This window comes from Chrysoperla carnea, chromosome 3 (genome assembly GCF_905475395.1).
Source record: "Chrysoperla carnea chromosome 3, inChrCarn1.1, whole genome shotgun sequence".
Classification (NCBI taxonomy): domain Eukaryota; kingdom Metazoa; phylum Arthropoda; class Insecta; order Neuroptera; family Chrysopidae; genus Chrysoperla; species Chrysoperla carnea.
In genome coordinates this window covers 61,593,992-61,611,716 of record NC_058339.1, presented here as the reverse complement: position 1 = coordinate 61,611,716, position 17,725 = coordinate 61,593,992, and the positions used below count along the sequence as shown (strand labels likewise).

The 17,725-nt window shown below is 27.9% G+C and overlaps 1 protein-coding gene across 2 annotated transcripts in view; it reads right to left on the bottom strand.

Moving 5' to 3' along the window:
• LOC123295632 (uncharacterized protein YBL113C-like) overlaps positions 1–17,725 on the bottom strand; it is a 276,979-nt gene that overhangs the window by 97,490 nt on the left and 161,764 nt on the right. The window lies entirely within an intron of this gene.

The following is a 17,725-nucleotide window of genomic DNA, read 5'->3' as shown; positions in this document are numbered from 1 at the left end:
ATGTATTTTTTTAAACATTTTTCGTAAACATTACTTTACCGTTGGGGTTCAAATTAGTTTAAAACCTTATATAGTAAATAACTGTCCATAGTTGGTATTTCAACAATTAACTCAGTCAATTGCTTGTTTTCACTTGTTTTTTATTGACAATGATCATTAGCATTGAAGCCAATCATTTGAAAAAAAAAATCTTAGAAATATCACTGCTCGCAAAAATTTTATTCGATATCTCAGAGGCTAACTCTCTAACACTCAATGAAATCCAAAGTTTGTATGTTCTTGGTCAAACTTCATCTAGAAAATAATTCGTGGGTGATTATTTTTGGAAATTTTATCTAAAATTATGTTTGAAGCGATTATGGCTCAAAACATATTAATATAATTATAAATTTGTAAAGTGACGCAAACCCAAAATGATGCAAAGCAATCCGAGATATTACCTTTCATAAAGTCTTTAGTCCTCGGAAATCTGAGTCCACTGGCCAAAGTAATTCGATTTGTATTTTCTGGGTCAAAAGGACACGAAAAAAGTTTACGTCCAAGATCAAGAGATTATTTTGTTTCGGAATTTAGTAAAAAATGAAATTAAGAATAATTTTAAAGCCTTTCGGGTTATTCATAAACATATCCCGGAATTAGGTCGTTTAATCGACAAAATTTACTGGATTTTAAATTTATTTTTGGAAATATTCCACAAGCCATATAAAAGTAAAACAATTATCTTTTAAACAATTTCAAATTAATGACAATTTATTATATCAATAATAAGACACTTTTGTGATTGCGACTAAACTCGAAAAACGAATCGGATGTCAAATGTGTCTTTAATAAGATGATATCTACAAATAAATTATTTATAAGATGAAAGAAAAAATTCTATTACTTTCAAATCTCTTAGAACATTACAAATTAATCATCAAAAGACAATCGTAATTAATTTATCGTTTAAAAGAAGTAAGATTCGAGTTGTTTAAGAAATCCATACTTTTTTTATATATATAAATAATTTAAAATTGATTGAATCTTTTTAAATAAAGGTAACTTGTGAATACGTATACCTACAATATAAAAAGTAACGAGAGTAAGTAAAGTAAGTAATTGTTATCTGCCATAAATCAAACAAAAATTCCGTCGAATACAGCTGTTACAATTCACCAAACCACCATCATGACTCAGAAAGTGTATCTAGGTATCTACACAGAGTTAGTTGATTTGGTATATTATTTTTGAGAGAGAACATAGAAGTTAATTCAAGTACGTTTATACAAAAGGTTCAAAAAAGTTTGAATTATCAACGCAAATAGATCAGTTACATAAAAGCTGTCTCATATTTATGCCTGAGTAACTATAAAATGAGTACCACAGATATGAATGAGAAACGGCCAATTGGCTCTTTTATCAAAACAAATAAATAGATAAACATGTAATAAATATTCGAAAGTTAATGGTAAGTCATTAATTTTAAATAAAATAGAAAAGTTAAAAAACCAACATATTAATTGGTTTTTGGATTATTTCGAAAAGCTTTTTTTTCGAAGCTACCTGCAAATTTTCAACTGCCTATCTTTTATAGTTTTGTAGAAAATGGATACCAAAGTTTTGTCTTAATCTACTTATCCTCTTATCCTCACTTTTGAGTCCTGAGCACGTTATAAAAATTTCAGCTTGATATCTGTCTTCGTTTTAGAGTTCTCGTGTTGGCCGACGGACGCATCGACAGACGGGCAGACAGACAACTGGAAATGAAGTATTGAGATGATTTTATGAACACCTATACAAAATTTTTTTCCCAATATTTTTAAGGGTAACAAACTTGGGACTTAACTTAGTATACCTTGATATATATTGCATATATACAGGATATAATAAAAAATAGTTTAAAAATACTAAAAAATACGTAACTAGCTGAACTAAAAGGAACAAAATAATTTCTTTAAATTCAAAAAAACCATTTTATTGCAAAAAATCGTGGAGTGCAAAATTTCAATTATTGTAAATATTTCATAGACTGATATTGGTAAAAGTAAAGTCGTTATAAAATATCTTAAAAAGCACCCCACACTTTTTTACGATAAAATGAATTTTTTAAATTTAAAATAATTATTTTCTACCATTTAGTTAATACCATTTAATTAATACCAAAACTAATCGTGCCAACTAATTACAAAAGCGTGTTTTTTAGTTTTTACTTATTATTTTGTGTTTTTTACTATTGTTTATTTTGCGTTTTTTAGTTTTTTAGACTAATGTTTATTTATCAAAAATTCAATTAAAATATTGTGGGAGCGAGAATAAATGTATATATTTACAGATATGGAATAATCTTATTAAATTATTGTATTGTCATTGGTCCTTGATAAGTATGTTCAAATTTCCAGTTAATCCGACGTTTTGAAGGGGGTCAAAATCATGTTAAAATTTTCCGTTACATAATAACATACTAACATACTAACATACCAACATGCAAACATATGTATTAAGCTCATAAAAGCGTGCTAAATATCGTGTAGGCTTTCATATGTTACGTTGCATTTTTCTCCAATGAAAGTATACAATTTGGTTTACATAAATTTCTCCCCTGAATGTACTTTTTCAAGATACAAGCCCGTTTCGACCAATGTTCATTGTGTGTTAAAAAAAGAAAAATCTATATAATATAAGGCAATGATTTTTGTAAATAAAATTTTAACATTGAATTTTAATATTGTTATTATAAAAGAATTGATTCGACCTTTATTATTTTTTGAATTCTCTATACAAACACATATATAGGTTGAACACAGAGTGTTAGTTAGTTGACACGTGGCATTGAAATTAATTAAATTTTTAATCTACACGCGTAATTAAAAGAGCTAAAAACTTCCACATTACATGCTGTGCTCTGTCTATCATTCAATACGTCTGTATATAATACCATTAAACCATATGACGTTTATATGTAGACATTCATTTGTCGAAAACGGAAAGAAAATAATAACTAGAAATTTATGACGTATATAACAGGATATTATTCCTCTAAATTTGGCTGGGTGAAAATGTAGGTACTTGGTTTTACACTACAATAATAACTGATTGAAATAATGGTCATTGGCTATTGATTATGTTCTATAAAAAGGAACTAAGGCGTTTATGGGTTTTTTCCAAGAATGTTTCAATGGGTTCTAAGAAAGAAAAAACCGTGAAATGCTATTAACTTAGAGAGTAGTAATTGAAGATAGGGGTGATAAAGCACCCTTTTTGTTTTTTTCCAATATCTCGTAAACTTTCGGGAAATTTTATATAAAACTTTTTGTAGAAAAACAAATTTTACATCGGATCAGTAATTTAATGCTGAAAAATTTATTTGGTTAAAAATTGTCCGAAAAACAGCCATTTCAACCGGGTTTTTTTCACATTTCATATCTCGTTCACATTTTATTGTAAAAATTATAATTATTTACTCAATGAAAATAAGTATTTTACGTTTATTATTTAGAAATGTATGACAATAACTACATTTGGTTAAAAATTGACCGAGTTATGACCATTTCAAACTAACAGTCTTTTTTTCGCATTTCATCTGGCGTTCGCATTTTTTTGTAAAAATTATTGTTTTGCGCAGTGAAAAAAAGTATTTTACGTTTATTACTTCGGAATATATGACAATTACAACAAGGTTGGAAGAATTCTGCTACTACATTTCCTCAAGAATGTCATGAAATTGTTGTTTCATCCCAATCTGATTTGCTACAACAAAATAAAAATAGCATAATACAAAGTGAATTTAAAATATTGGACTACACATTCAATTACTTAAGGTTGATCGCACATTAAGACAAAGTATAGACAGAAATCTTAATAGGCTTGTGGACAAAAAATTTTTATCACTTCATGTGAAGAATTCTCGCTGCGCGGGTAGAAAAGTGGGGTTTGTTTTTGAAATCTTTAGAAGTACGCAAAATATGAACTTTTAAAATTCCTAACTACGCACAGAGAAAGATATAGGGTACTGCTGTTATTGTCCGATATCACCATAGAGATACATACCAAATACATAGAAAACTTTGTTTTGTTGTTTTGCTTAAAGGAGATGGGCAACAATCTTTGAATGCTTATAACTTCTTCCTTTTTAATGAATTTTAATTTTTCTTTCAAATTTGGTCATGGTATCAGGTCTAGTTCTACGTTTTTATGCTCTATATGACAAATTCGTCATCAGGCAATTATCATATTTTGATTTGTTATTAATAATTTCTAACTCATACGTATAAGTTAATTTAAAAAAATCTGACCAAGGGTTTTTAAGTAATTATTCATTAAAAAATGGAATTTAAATATAATGTAAATAGCAAATGTTTAATGAAAGCATGCATTTTGAATAAAGTTGCTCCACATGTAAATTAAAAGTAAACAAGTGAAAACAAACAATTGACTGAGTTAATTGTTGAAATACCATGTATAGTAAGTGTTGATTTCTTTATCACATTACATATACCAACATGTGACACATACATAACTGATAATCAAGTATAGTACATATTATAAAATTTCTGCCCTAATTGTCGCCCTCACGGGTAAACAGTGATGTTTACGAAAAATGTTTCAAACAAAAGTTGTTTAATTTTTGATAAGGAACATTTTTTACATTTAAACTTTTGTTCTATCTCTAACGGTTTACAAGATGGGTCCTACGGACCCAAGATCCAATTGACCTATGATGCTCATTTACGAACTTGACCTCACTTTTTACGTCCTGAGTACGCTGTAAAAATTTCAGCTTGATATCTCTTTCCGTTTTTGAGTAATCGTGTCCAGAGACGGACGGACGGACGGACAACCGGAAATGGATTAATTAGGTGATTTTATGAACACCTATACCAATTTTTTTTTTGTAGCATCAATATTTTTAGGCGTTACAAACTTGGGACTAAACTTATAATACTATGTATATTTCATATATACATGGTATAAAAATTTAACTTTTATTAATAAAATCTTGTACATTAACTTAATTCAAAGATAAAATATTTATATAAAAAATAAAAAAGGCGATTATTTATTACTTTTAGTAATTAAATAATTACATAAATTAGATTACTAGTGATCAGATGATATTTTAAGAAAAGTTTAGAGTATGCTATAAAATTGCAGAGTAGTATTCGATCAACCTTAACATTCACTTTAAAAAAATTCGATACATTTTTATTTTTCAATAATGATGTTTATTATAATGATAAAATAAATCCTTTTTAATCCGATTATATAAAATGAGGCACTTCTCTGTATGTATTCATGTAATATAAATAGGTGGAAAATATTTCACCACTTTGTAGGCTTTATAGTGTTTGTTGACATAAATATTAAAAAGATTATGTTCACAAAATGTCAGAGAAAATGTTTTAACAAAAAAACAATACGCCCAAAATTATCAGCCTGTTATTAATCATATTTTTTGTACTTATACTTTCAAATTATATACAACACGATTTTTTTTAAAGTCACCACGCTTGTATTTCGGAGAAGGGAATAGAAAATTAAAAACGAGAAAACGTTTCAGTTAATTTTTAGTCGAAAGGAAATATAGAATAAAGTTTTTTTATTCGAGGATACCTTCATAATTAAACAGGGAGCAACTTTGTTTTGTAACAAATTCTTGGCCTTTGTCGCAAAAAAAAACTCCCGAAAAAAGATTGTTCAAACAAAGTTTAATTGTTGTTTACAGTTAAGAACAAAAATTGCTACAAAAAATAGTGGTTTCATATTTTTTAAATAGTTTATGAATAAAAAAAATTAATCTCTATATATTATAAATGCGAAAGTGAGCATGTTTGTTTGTTACGCTTTCACGCTAAAACTAGCGAATGGTTATAATGAAACTGTACAGCAATATTGCTGATATATCAGAATAGCACATGAGATATAATTTATAAAGATATATTAATAAAAAAATTTAAAAAATTTAAAAATTAATTTTACTTGACATTACCATAAATTACAGATTTAAGTAAAAGTAGTCATTTGACATTACCATAAATTACAGATTTCTGTAAAAGTAGTCATTTGACATTACCATAAATTACAGATTTCTGTAAAAGTAGTCATTTGACATTACCATAAATTACAAATTTCTATAAAAATAATCAATATAAAATATTTCATGGCCATCTTCTCTGATATACTCAATGAATAATTACTATTACACATTTGAAAAAAAGAAAACCATATATATATTTTACCTGTGTAAAACAATCCTTACCATTATTTCGAGTGTTATAGAAAGGGTATAAGCAAGAGCAATCTTTATCAATCTTTACTTTTAAACCCAGCGAAGCGGTGGGTATCACTCTAGTACTATCTATATTTTCGTTCATGTTGAAAACTAGCTAATGCATGCATTTCCTCTTTTTGAATTTCCATGCCATTTTTGAAATATTAAGAGGAAATATAAGGAGAAAACGTTTTAAAAAATCATCCTGTAAATAATTCACTTTATGTTTAACAACATATTTTAATGAAAAAATTCCTTCAAGTAATCAAGTTGAAGAAACTAATAATCGAAAATGAAGTTGGGTGTATCAACTGTGAAATCATAAATTTTCAATTAACTTATTATTTTGAGTGAGAGGTTTGATTGATGTATGATTTTATTAAGAAATTATAAAGGATTCGGAAGACATTTTCCTCTTTTAAATGATTTTTAATACTTCGATGAATTGTTGTGAGTTTTAATCTTCAATTTTTTACATTTTTCATAATATATTATTAACAAGTGAAAACAAACAATTGACTGAGTTAATTGTTGAAATACCATGTAGACAGTGTTGATGACACAATCGCTTGTTTTTGACATCACATAAATACAAAAAGATTTCCACTTTTAAATAGCCACCACACACACATAACTGATATTCCCATATTAATACATATTATAAAATTTGCACCTAATTAGCGCCCTTGTGGATAAACAGTTCTGTTTACACAAAAATGTTTCAAATAAAAGTTGTTTCTTTTTTTATAAGGAACATTTTACATTTAAACTTTTGTTCTACCTCCAACGGTTTACAAGATGGGTCCTACGGATCCAAGACCCAATTGACCTATATTGCTTATTTACGAACTCGACCTCACTTTTTACGTCTTGAGTACGCTATAAAATTTCATCTTGATATCTCTTTTCGTTTTTGAGTTATCGACATGACAATCGAAAATGGACTAATTAGGTGATTCTATGAACACCTATACCAAAATTTTGTTCGTAGAATCAATATTTTTAAGCGTTACAAACTTTGGACTAAACTTAATATACTATGTAGATTTCAAATATACATGGTATAAAAATATAAAGTCAACGAGTTTGTTAACTCAATGCAATTCCTGAAGCGAATAGTGGAGACTAATTAACAGAAATTGAACGGCTCTTGAGCTGCAAGAGTATTTTATCTATTTCGAACGGTTATCCTTTTTTATTTAAATGACGTGTAGTAATATTGAGCGATCCCAAATTTCAAAAAATATATAACAATTCACCGAGTTTTTCGTTGACATACCTTATATAGAAAGTGTTGAATATCAAATGATGTATGATTTTTATAAATAAGATAAACAGAGGTCGCTTTTCTCCGAAAAAAGTAATGGAATAATTTTTAATGAATTATTATATATAATTTTTTACGAATTACTTTGAAAAGAATTTTAAATAAACAAATTTGACTCCTTTGATCCCCTTTATATAATTAAATAGGATTAATATAATGGTTCAACTCTCTATCTTATAAATTTTTTTAGAAATTGGAAACTAGGGTTTTGTACTGGTTTGGACCATCACGAGAAAACACCATTATATATTTTTAATAAGAAATATTTTAGTTTTAATTTTTATTCAATCTTTTAAGATTTAAAAGATGGGTCTTGTGGACGCATGTCACTTTTTACGTCCAAAACACGCTATCGAAATTTCTTCTCGATAACTTTTTCTGGATTGAATTATCTTGGTCACAAACGGACATATGGACTGATGAAAAAGGACTAATTACGAACACCTATACCAAAATTTTATTTGTAATATCAATATTTCCAAGCGTTAAAAACTTGGGACTTAATATATCGGATATATTTTATGGTGTAAACATTTTGAGCCTTTTAGCATTTTGTTAGGAATTTCGTAGTGTCCTTCGACATTTTTAAGAAGTGATTTAGATAGGAAAGGATATAAATCATTTAATATATTAAATCGTTTATTTGAGTTGACTTTTCAAAAATTCTAACAGTTTCATAAAAATGTGTTAATCATAGAAAAAAAAATTATCCAGACATTTTAAAATTGGATAGACAGTTTGGAGGAAACAAGCAAAAGACAAGGCCCCAGGAAAGTGTTTTTAAAAATACAAACGGTAAAATGCAAAACTGACTATTATTTCTTCATTAAGTTTTTCTTCAACAAGAGAGAAAAAAAATTAATTTTAAATTATTGTTTCAATTGACCTCCTTTAAAAGTTACATAAAACTAATAAGTTTGGATCAATAATAATAATTCATTTAATTTACTAATAAAAAAACCGAAAGTTTTTATTTAACGAAATTAAGAAAATTGTTTGGATAGAGAGTAACAAGCAAGGATGTAACGAAGTATGAGTAGAAAAAAAAACTCAATTTTTTTGTAATTTAATATATGACATTTTGTTCCACATAATAGAACTAAATTTAGTAAGGTTATTTAAACCAAATTGGAACTAGATGAAATGTCAAGAAACCACTTGTAAATAATGCACGTGATTTTTCCTTTTGTACTATCAACGAAATAATCGAATTGATTGGATTTTTCTTGTATTCCCCTTCTTTCTATTTAGTAGGAAAGTAAAATATACGATAATTCGTATTATATACAATACCGTTCTAAATGCAAACCCAACAAAGTTCGTAACAGAATATTTTAAAATATAAAACTACTTGGAAATTTTGTTAAATCGATTTTTTTTACTGAATTTTCTTAACTTTTATTAATGTAAACATCTCTTTGAAGGATGTGTACGAATTTAACACATTTAATTTCAGGTGATTGATTAAGATAACGAAAAAATCGACTTTACTTAGCTCTTTTTAGCATCGGAAAAATAAACCAGTTGTAGTGACCAATAAACTAAGTGACCATTGTACTGTATTTAATCAGTTTTGTTGCTTTATTTATTTTTAGACTCAAAACTGTTCTATATATCAACAAACTTTTCAGGGAGGTAGTATTATTTGTGATCTGTTTTTAATTTGGAACACAGCCCTAAACTCGGATTTTCACAAAATTTGCCGATGAGGATATAATATTGAAATATTTATCATAATTAACGTTCAGGAAAATAAATTTTGTCTTAATGGTTACCTAATTCGAAAGTTAGTCGTCTGTCTTTCAAAGGTTAAATACACTCAGCCTTGGATTTACTGCGAAAATGGGTCCTCAAAAAGCAAAATATTTGTTGTTTTTGGTTTTATACAAGTCAACCCTAGTAGGTCAGTTGGTTAAGGCGTGACCATTTCCGTTCGCGGTATGCCTAGGGTTCGATTCCCGCCATCACAACAAAAATTAATTTAATTAATAGTTGTGATGGGCTGGTGTTATGCATGGTATATGCATGAAGGAGGTTATGATAAAATTTTTAACAATCATATTCGACTACTTTATATGTCTTGTAAAAATAAAAATAAAAAAATTGTATGATTTACAAATTTTAAAAAGAAATCACAATTCATTATTCATTCTATTGTATGCATGAGTAGTCTAACATTCAAATTCTATGATTATATATACGAAAGAGCCAAACAGTTTATTTTTAAATGGATCATTAATTTTTTAAAAGAAGTGATGACTAAATAATGGTGTCATAGACTGATTGCAAATTACTTTGATTTTTAATTTAAAATATGTCATTTTCGTTTACTTTTAAATTGCATTCACCTGTTTCAAGTTTTATTTTATTCAAAAAAATGTTTTTTAATTATTATTGAAACTCAATAATATTACTTGAAACTATTATAAGTACAATTTCCTTAATTTTTAATAAAGACATTTTGTTCATGTGCGCTGACTGTTTTATTCCTATGAATTTTCACTTTTGGATAAGTCAATGAGAATAAAGTAAACATCAATTTTCCAGCGAAATTTCTTTTGTAATTTATTTAACCGTAATTTAAATACCTTAAAACCGTCGTTTAATTACATAGTTTATTAAGTTTAGTCCCAAGCTTGTAACGCTTAAAAATATTGATGCTAAGAAAAAAATTTGGTATAGGTGTTCATAGAATCATCTAATTAGCCAATTTTAAGATGTTCGTCCGTCCGTCGGTGAACACGATAACTCAGAAACGAAAAAGATATCAAGCTGAAATTTTTACAGCGGACTCAAAACGTAAAAAGTGAGTTCGAGTTCGTAAATGAGCATCATAGGTCAGGTCAATTGGATCTTGTGTCCGTAGGACCCATCTTGTAAACCGTTTAGAGAAAGAACAAAAGTTTAAATGTAAGTTATATATGTGTGACATGTATAGGTACTTCAACAATTAATTCAGTCAATTATTTGTTTTCACTTGTAACTATTAAATTCAATAATATTACTATTGGAACAGGCTCTGGATGGGGTTCAGTGTGCAAAATATGTGTACCGCATTTTGTCAATTGATTCTTGATCAGAAAAGCTTATAGAATAATATTTTGAACCTTACCAGAAATATACTATACTAATAAACTTGACCAACTGAGAAGTCAGACTTTATGAAACATCTTCTTTTTCAGATTTTGGCATGACAAAAAGTAGTTTTTCACATGCCAAATATAAAAATTTCTACTTTTTTCAACATTTTGTACTTTTATATTTGTTTAAAATATATTAACCAAATCTTTAAAAAGCATTATATTTTATACTTATTTGAACTTATAAAAGAATATTTTTAATATTATAATAATATATCGTAATACATTTAAAGTATATAAATTACAATTTTTATATACAACATTATTATTGTATAAAATATTGTATAACAATGAATGAAAAATAAATATTTTCACATAAATTAGAAAAGAAATTCATTGTAAGTAGAGTATATTATAGTGTATGTATGGTTGCATATAAAACTTTTATAGTTTTATAAAAATAATATTTACTATAATCTATAATAGAGACATATTTTTTCACAATGACGTCAATAAACTATAATATATACACTCTATAATATACTTACTGTATAGGAGAATTATCTAGGTCGGCTGTCTGTTTAGCTAATGCCTCCGTAATTAATTCTTTAGATTTTCAATTATCTCTAAATGAAATTTGTGTTTTGGAATGAGTGGTAAATTTAGCCGTAAATTTTGGAACAAATAGCTAGTGAGTACATTGTATTATCGGGATCTTTGTGGATGCAGAAATTCGCGATAAATTTGTACAACTTATCATGAACTACTTCGGGGTGAAAGTATAGCAATATATTAGCGAATTGCCGAAGTAAATGGAGGTATTGCTTTTGGACTGATGATTCTTTACCAAATTTTGATTTGAGGCCTAATTCGGGAGATGTGACTATGAGAAAAATAGAAGGATTTATGCATTCACAGACCAATGAAACTCATAAGACGTAGTATGTGTCACTTTAGAATATAGAGGGGACTATGTTAAAACAATAATTGATTTAATTGGGTAGGCATTATTAAAAAAACTATTTTGTTATAAATAAAGATAAGTAAAAATAATACATATTTATCAAGTTATTTCACCAATACAGAGACACTTAGATGTGGGAGGTATCCAACTGTACATACAGAGGGGATTAAATTGTGTATTAATATTAGTATGATACACTGCAGATAAGTATCAAATAATTTCTTATGATAACACAATGCTCTATTAAAGTTGTTGTGTTAACCTAAGACATTTGTGATACTTATCTGCAGCGTATTGTACTAATATTAATACACAATTCAGGCCTCCAATAGAAATTTGGAAAAGAGCTCTTCCATTTGTCTTGATAAGCCTAATTTACTGGAATAATTTTCTGCTATCAATAAAAGAACACTCTGTATCTATACGTTTATGTGTTTGTAAACTCTCTAGCGGTCGCAAATTAAATCCGATTTGAATAAAATTTGGTATCAAGAAGGATTTTGGTATTTGAAAGGTCAATTCAATCAATAAACAAGGGGTGGTGGGTCCGCAAAGTACAAAATTTTTAAATTTTTGATCAGTTTTAAGCAAAAAAGTACTGTGATTTTTCTCTAGAAGTTTCGTTTTCGAAATAAAATCTATGGAAAAATAAAAAGGCAATATGCGATTATTAGAAAAATGTGTTACTTTTTCAATCTCCGAGGGAATTCGCTAAGCTAACGCAGCTTCTGGGCTACGAATTTTTTAAGTATCAAGTTTGCATTTGTGTATCTTTAAATAGCTAAATTTATTTTATAATATATACCAAGCGAATATTACCACCTCAAAGCATGTTTGGTTTTGGTAACGGTTAATGAAACAAAACCGATTCTCGTCGTAAGATAAAACCGATTTATTTTAACCGTTAATTTTGGAACAAGTAGCTAGTGACTACATTGCATTGCATTCATAGAAACTATAGTGAATTGTCTCGTGGCGAAAGTTTTAGCGATATATTAATTATATGTTGGAAAGCTTTCTTTATTCGTTATTGTAATTTTTCATTGTAATGCCGAATAATAAATCAGTACGTTTTTCGTCTCATTAAATAAATAATCTAAATAATTCCCAATCATTTTGCCACATTTTTGATAGTTTTCCAGCGATAAATCCTACACGGTAAAAACCTTGATTAACTTTTGATTTTCTATTACTTTTTAAATTCAACCAATCTACGATTTATACAAAAATATTGGGAAATTTTATCGATAATATGTTAAAATTTTCCAAATTTTTTTTTAAACAACAACTAAGGATATTGAAGGAAAAATTCAACCGACCTTAACAACCGTCCCATGTATAAATTTCACAAAAGTTTTTTTAAAGTTGATTTATTTTTCTATTTTTTTTCTCTGATATATATTTCAATAACTATAAGAATTTATTTTGTAGTTTAGTTACCATCATTTAAACTTCGTAGAATAAATTTTTTAAATAAGATAGTTTTTTTAATAATCTTAAAATTTTTTTAACATTGAATATTTTTGTATCATAAAAAGTAACTTCAAAGTTTAAAATTTATAGACATAAATGTCGTTTAACACATGGATGGTGAAATAATCTTCTGTTGTCATATGGGATAAGTTTTTTTTTTCATATTCTTCGATTTTTAATTAATATGATCTCTAGTATTAACATAAAATTTAATTAATAAGTCATGTAGTTAAACACAAACATTTGCGAGTACCCAACATATCTCTCTGAGGAAAAATTGATATACAATGGAATTATCGAAATAAGAGATCGAATGTCAGATGATGAATTCTCACTTCACGAATAGAAAAATGAAGTTGGTTTTTAAAAAAATTTTCTAGTATGCAAGATATGAACGTTCAGTGACGTCATACATGGGTATCGCCATAGACATTACATATCAGATTTTGTTTTGCTAAGATGAACCTTTACATCCAATCTTTGATTTCTTATAACATCTTCGTTTTTTAAACAATTTTAATTTTACTTTCAAATTTTCTCATGGAATCAAATCTAGTTTAATATTTTTATAGGTAACATGGCCAATTCGATATCAGGGTTAACCCCTATTCCCGAAAAATGATTGTTAAAAGAAAAATTAATTTTCTTGCTACAACAATTAGTGGTTTCAAAAAAAAAAAATTAAAACTATATTTTCATGTTGAAAACTAGCTAGTTCATGTATTTTCGTTTTTGATTTCCATTCTGTTTTCGCAAATACTAAGAAGCAATATACGAAGAAAACTCTTAGAAAATCATCCTGTATATAATTCTCTTTATGCTTAACAACAAATTGTACTGAAAAAATTCCTTTAAGTAGTCAAATTGGCTATAATGGAGATATCTTCACATAATATCTTAGTTTTTGAGTTCCTTAATGCGGCTTGCGAGTGTGAATGAACTGGTAGAAATTGCCACGTAAGAAAATGAGATATGATGTGTGTGCACGTTCGAGATATTAATTTTAACGTAAATTTGTGAAAGTTTGGCACTTAGGCATAATTATCTGGTGTTTTAAACGGTCAAATTTCTGAAAATGTGGTATTTAATAGTAAACCCTATTTAATTGTTAAATTTAATATGTCGTTAAATTATGTCGAAAAAATTAGACCTTTGTTTTAAAATATACTGCTTCATACCTTAAAATAATTAAGATGAGATCGTTTATCTCAGTGATCCAGACCAAGGTACTTTTATAAAATTGTGTGCCGATTTAAAAGTTAATCGGACAGCTAAAAAGATATCAAAATTGATTTGAAAGATTTTATTACATGGTTTATTAGTTAATATAATAATAATAATGTTGTTTAACCTCCGTTTCTCTGACATATGCCTATAACAGAGGCCACAAACATCATTATTTGTTAATTTTTATTTATTTAACTACATCCGTATATATACAATTATATTTTTATCCTGTGGGTGGAATCGGTTACTTCGTTCTTATCCAAGCGACGATAATGTGATCAATTCTACTACCCCTATTAATTATAATCGTTCACACTATCCCTGCCTGCATTCGAACCCGCCACATCATTGTTAGTAGCCAAACGGTCAAAGACTAACGCCTTAGACCGCTCAACCACTGAGCCGGGTTTATTAGTTACAAGTTAAATATAAGCGTTTTAATAATTAAAAAACTAATTTTTCTCCTTATCAAAAATGATTAGAAACAAAACAAACACAATATTCAATTCTGGTATAAAATTAGAATTCTTATAAATATATATAATTTAAATGAAGATTTTTTTTTCTTTAGTGTATTAATACTTGTTTAAATAAAGCAGCAAAACAAAACTAAATAAACAATATTATTCATGAAGGTGTTGATATTACCTACTTTGTACTTCATCGCATACATATCTATTCTATTCGCTCGCCGTTTGTATTGTATATATACATACATAATAAGTATCAGAGGAAAAAAAGAAACTGTGTAAGTACGAACAAGGCAAAATAAGCCGGTATACAATCTCTCATATCTCCTTAACTATCTTTTCTTATGAATCAAAGGAAAAAATGAGGAAATGTAGATAACACTCCGTACAACAGTAAAAACATTTGGTATTATTCATGTTTATTGTTATGGTCCGTAGGTTAAACTCCGACGTACTTTATAACACTTGTCAAAAAATCTTTGGCACCCGGACCATAAATAAAATGGGGTGTAATGGGGTTTTGAAAAAAACTGTTTTAGTTTTTATTTTTTCATGATAATTTAAACGTTACAAGCAGTTTTAAAAGAACTTTTCAAAAGAGAAACGAAAACTTCCGACAAAAAAACATCGTAGAACATCGTTATTACGTAATAATGTTAATTGAATAATATACAATGTACAAAATTAATATAATTAACATTATGACGTTACACGATCTTTTTTGAAAAGTTCGTTTAAAACTGCACGTAACTTTAAAATTATCATGAAAAAATAAAAACAGTTTTGTTATAAAACTTTTATATGATAGTTCCATTTTGTTCAAAAATTTGGTTCAATCTCAGCCTCGATCTCAGCATGGACGGAAAGGCTTTTGAATAAAAGGAATAGAAGTTCTCAAGTGACCTGTGGGATAACCCCTCGAAAAAAAAGTTTTCTGTAATTTAGTGCTTCGTTTTCATTGCCCAATCGTAGCCCCTATACCAATATTTTCTGTGACCACATGGTTTCCACTCTAAAACTTCCCTCCACCGATTGTTATTTCAGAAATAATGCCAGAGTTGATAAAATCGAAGCTTCAACACAAATATGCTTTTTGCAACGTGTAAACTTTTGTTAGATCAGTTATGTGCACAACAATAATTTTGCCTACAAAATTCCAAAATATAACCAGTAAATTTGAACCATTAGTGTTACATCTTGCTTGCACTTAATTATTTTATTTTTTATTGTACTGATTAACTCACTCTTCATAATGTTATACTGGATGTGTTTATTTATTTCAAACGTTTTCTAGAATTTGCAAATACAAGGTATAACGTCATAATTGGAGTTTATTTAATATTTTTAAATACGAGCAAACGCGAATAAACAAATAGAATTTGGCTTCCAATTTGTCATATTTTCGTAAAATAGTTTTTTATTTCTTTGAAAATCAACTTGCCTAAATTGTGGTATCTATAATATTTAGGACTGTTCAAGTTTCGGGTGTATGGCTATCAGCTCAAATGGACCTTTAGCCTAAAATTCTTTCATTGCTTCAAAAGACATACGTTTTTGAGCCAAATCATCGTGTAAAATCAATTTTTGAATGACATCAATAACTACAAAAATATGAAGGATTTAAATGTACAAATAGAAATAAAGAAAAATAACAGTTGTTGACGTCATAATTTGCAATTGCCATAAAGACTACATATCAAAAGTTGTTTTGAAAGAATAAGATAGCAAAAAAAATAATTAATTGCTTATATCTTTTATGTTTATTAATCGATTTTAAGTTTGATTTCGGTTATTGTCATATATTCTCGCTCATTTTCAAATGTAAACGAAAGGTTCATTGAAATCGACATCAGGACAAAGGTCTTATAGTAACTGCTAATAATACCCGTAGTAACTGCTAATTACAATTATTTCTACTCGTCCAAGTGGTCTCATTATCTTTACATAATCGGTACATTGGTAGGTGGCTTTCATCTGAAGGATGGTGTAGTAGGAGCTGTAGAGATAGAATTTAGTTTGAGTTAAATTAAGCAGTTTCTACTAAATACTCGGTGAATATAAACAAATCTTAAGTAAGATATATGTATACAAAAATGTTTAGCTGCTAGATCGTAAACTTTGTGTTGAGCTACGAATTTTTTCGTTTTTAACCCCCGAACTAAAAAAAAGGGGTGTTATAAGTTTGACCGCTATGTGTGTATGTCTGCCTGTGGCATCGTAGCGCCTAAACGGATAAACCGATTTTAATTTTTTTGGTTTTGTTTGGAAGGTAATTTAACGGAGAGTGTTCTTGGGCGAATTTAGAGTTTTGTACCCGAAAAAACTAAAAAAGTGCCGATGATCTTCAAAATCGATTCAGTTTTAAAAAGACGTGACATATAATTTTAACATATAAATAATTACTATGGAAATGAATAGGCAAATAAACATGGCTCAATGCATTTCGAAAAGTGAAATGGTAAAATAATTAGGTAATTCAAAATAATAAGTCAAATGAACAAAGTCAACTCAAATATTTCAATTTCAATCAAGATATTTCCAAAAATTTGTCCCAAAAAATGATAGCTCTCTAAGTATCCTTTTCATCTTATCATTTGTCCTTGACCATCACTTTGATATTGATTAAAGAAGGAGTGTTATAAGTTCTCAGTGACATTGTGGCCCTTAAAAGGTTGAACCGACTTGATTGAGAACATTTTATAGCTAAGTTTCCAAAAATCGGTTTACAAAAAATTAACCGCATTTGTCGGGGGTTTTTTAAATTTTGTAAATTTCATTTATTTATGTTTCAAGAAATAATGATTTGTTGTTGATTCTATATGACTATAATCAATACTTTAGAAATAATATAGGTCCTGATGACACATGCGGTTCGATCAACACAAAATTTCTGATACCAGATATTTATATATCTTCGAAAAAACTATTTTCATTATT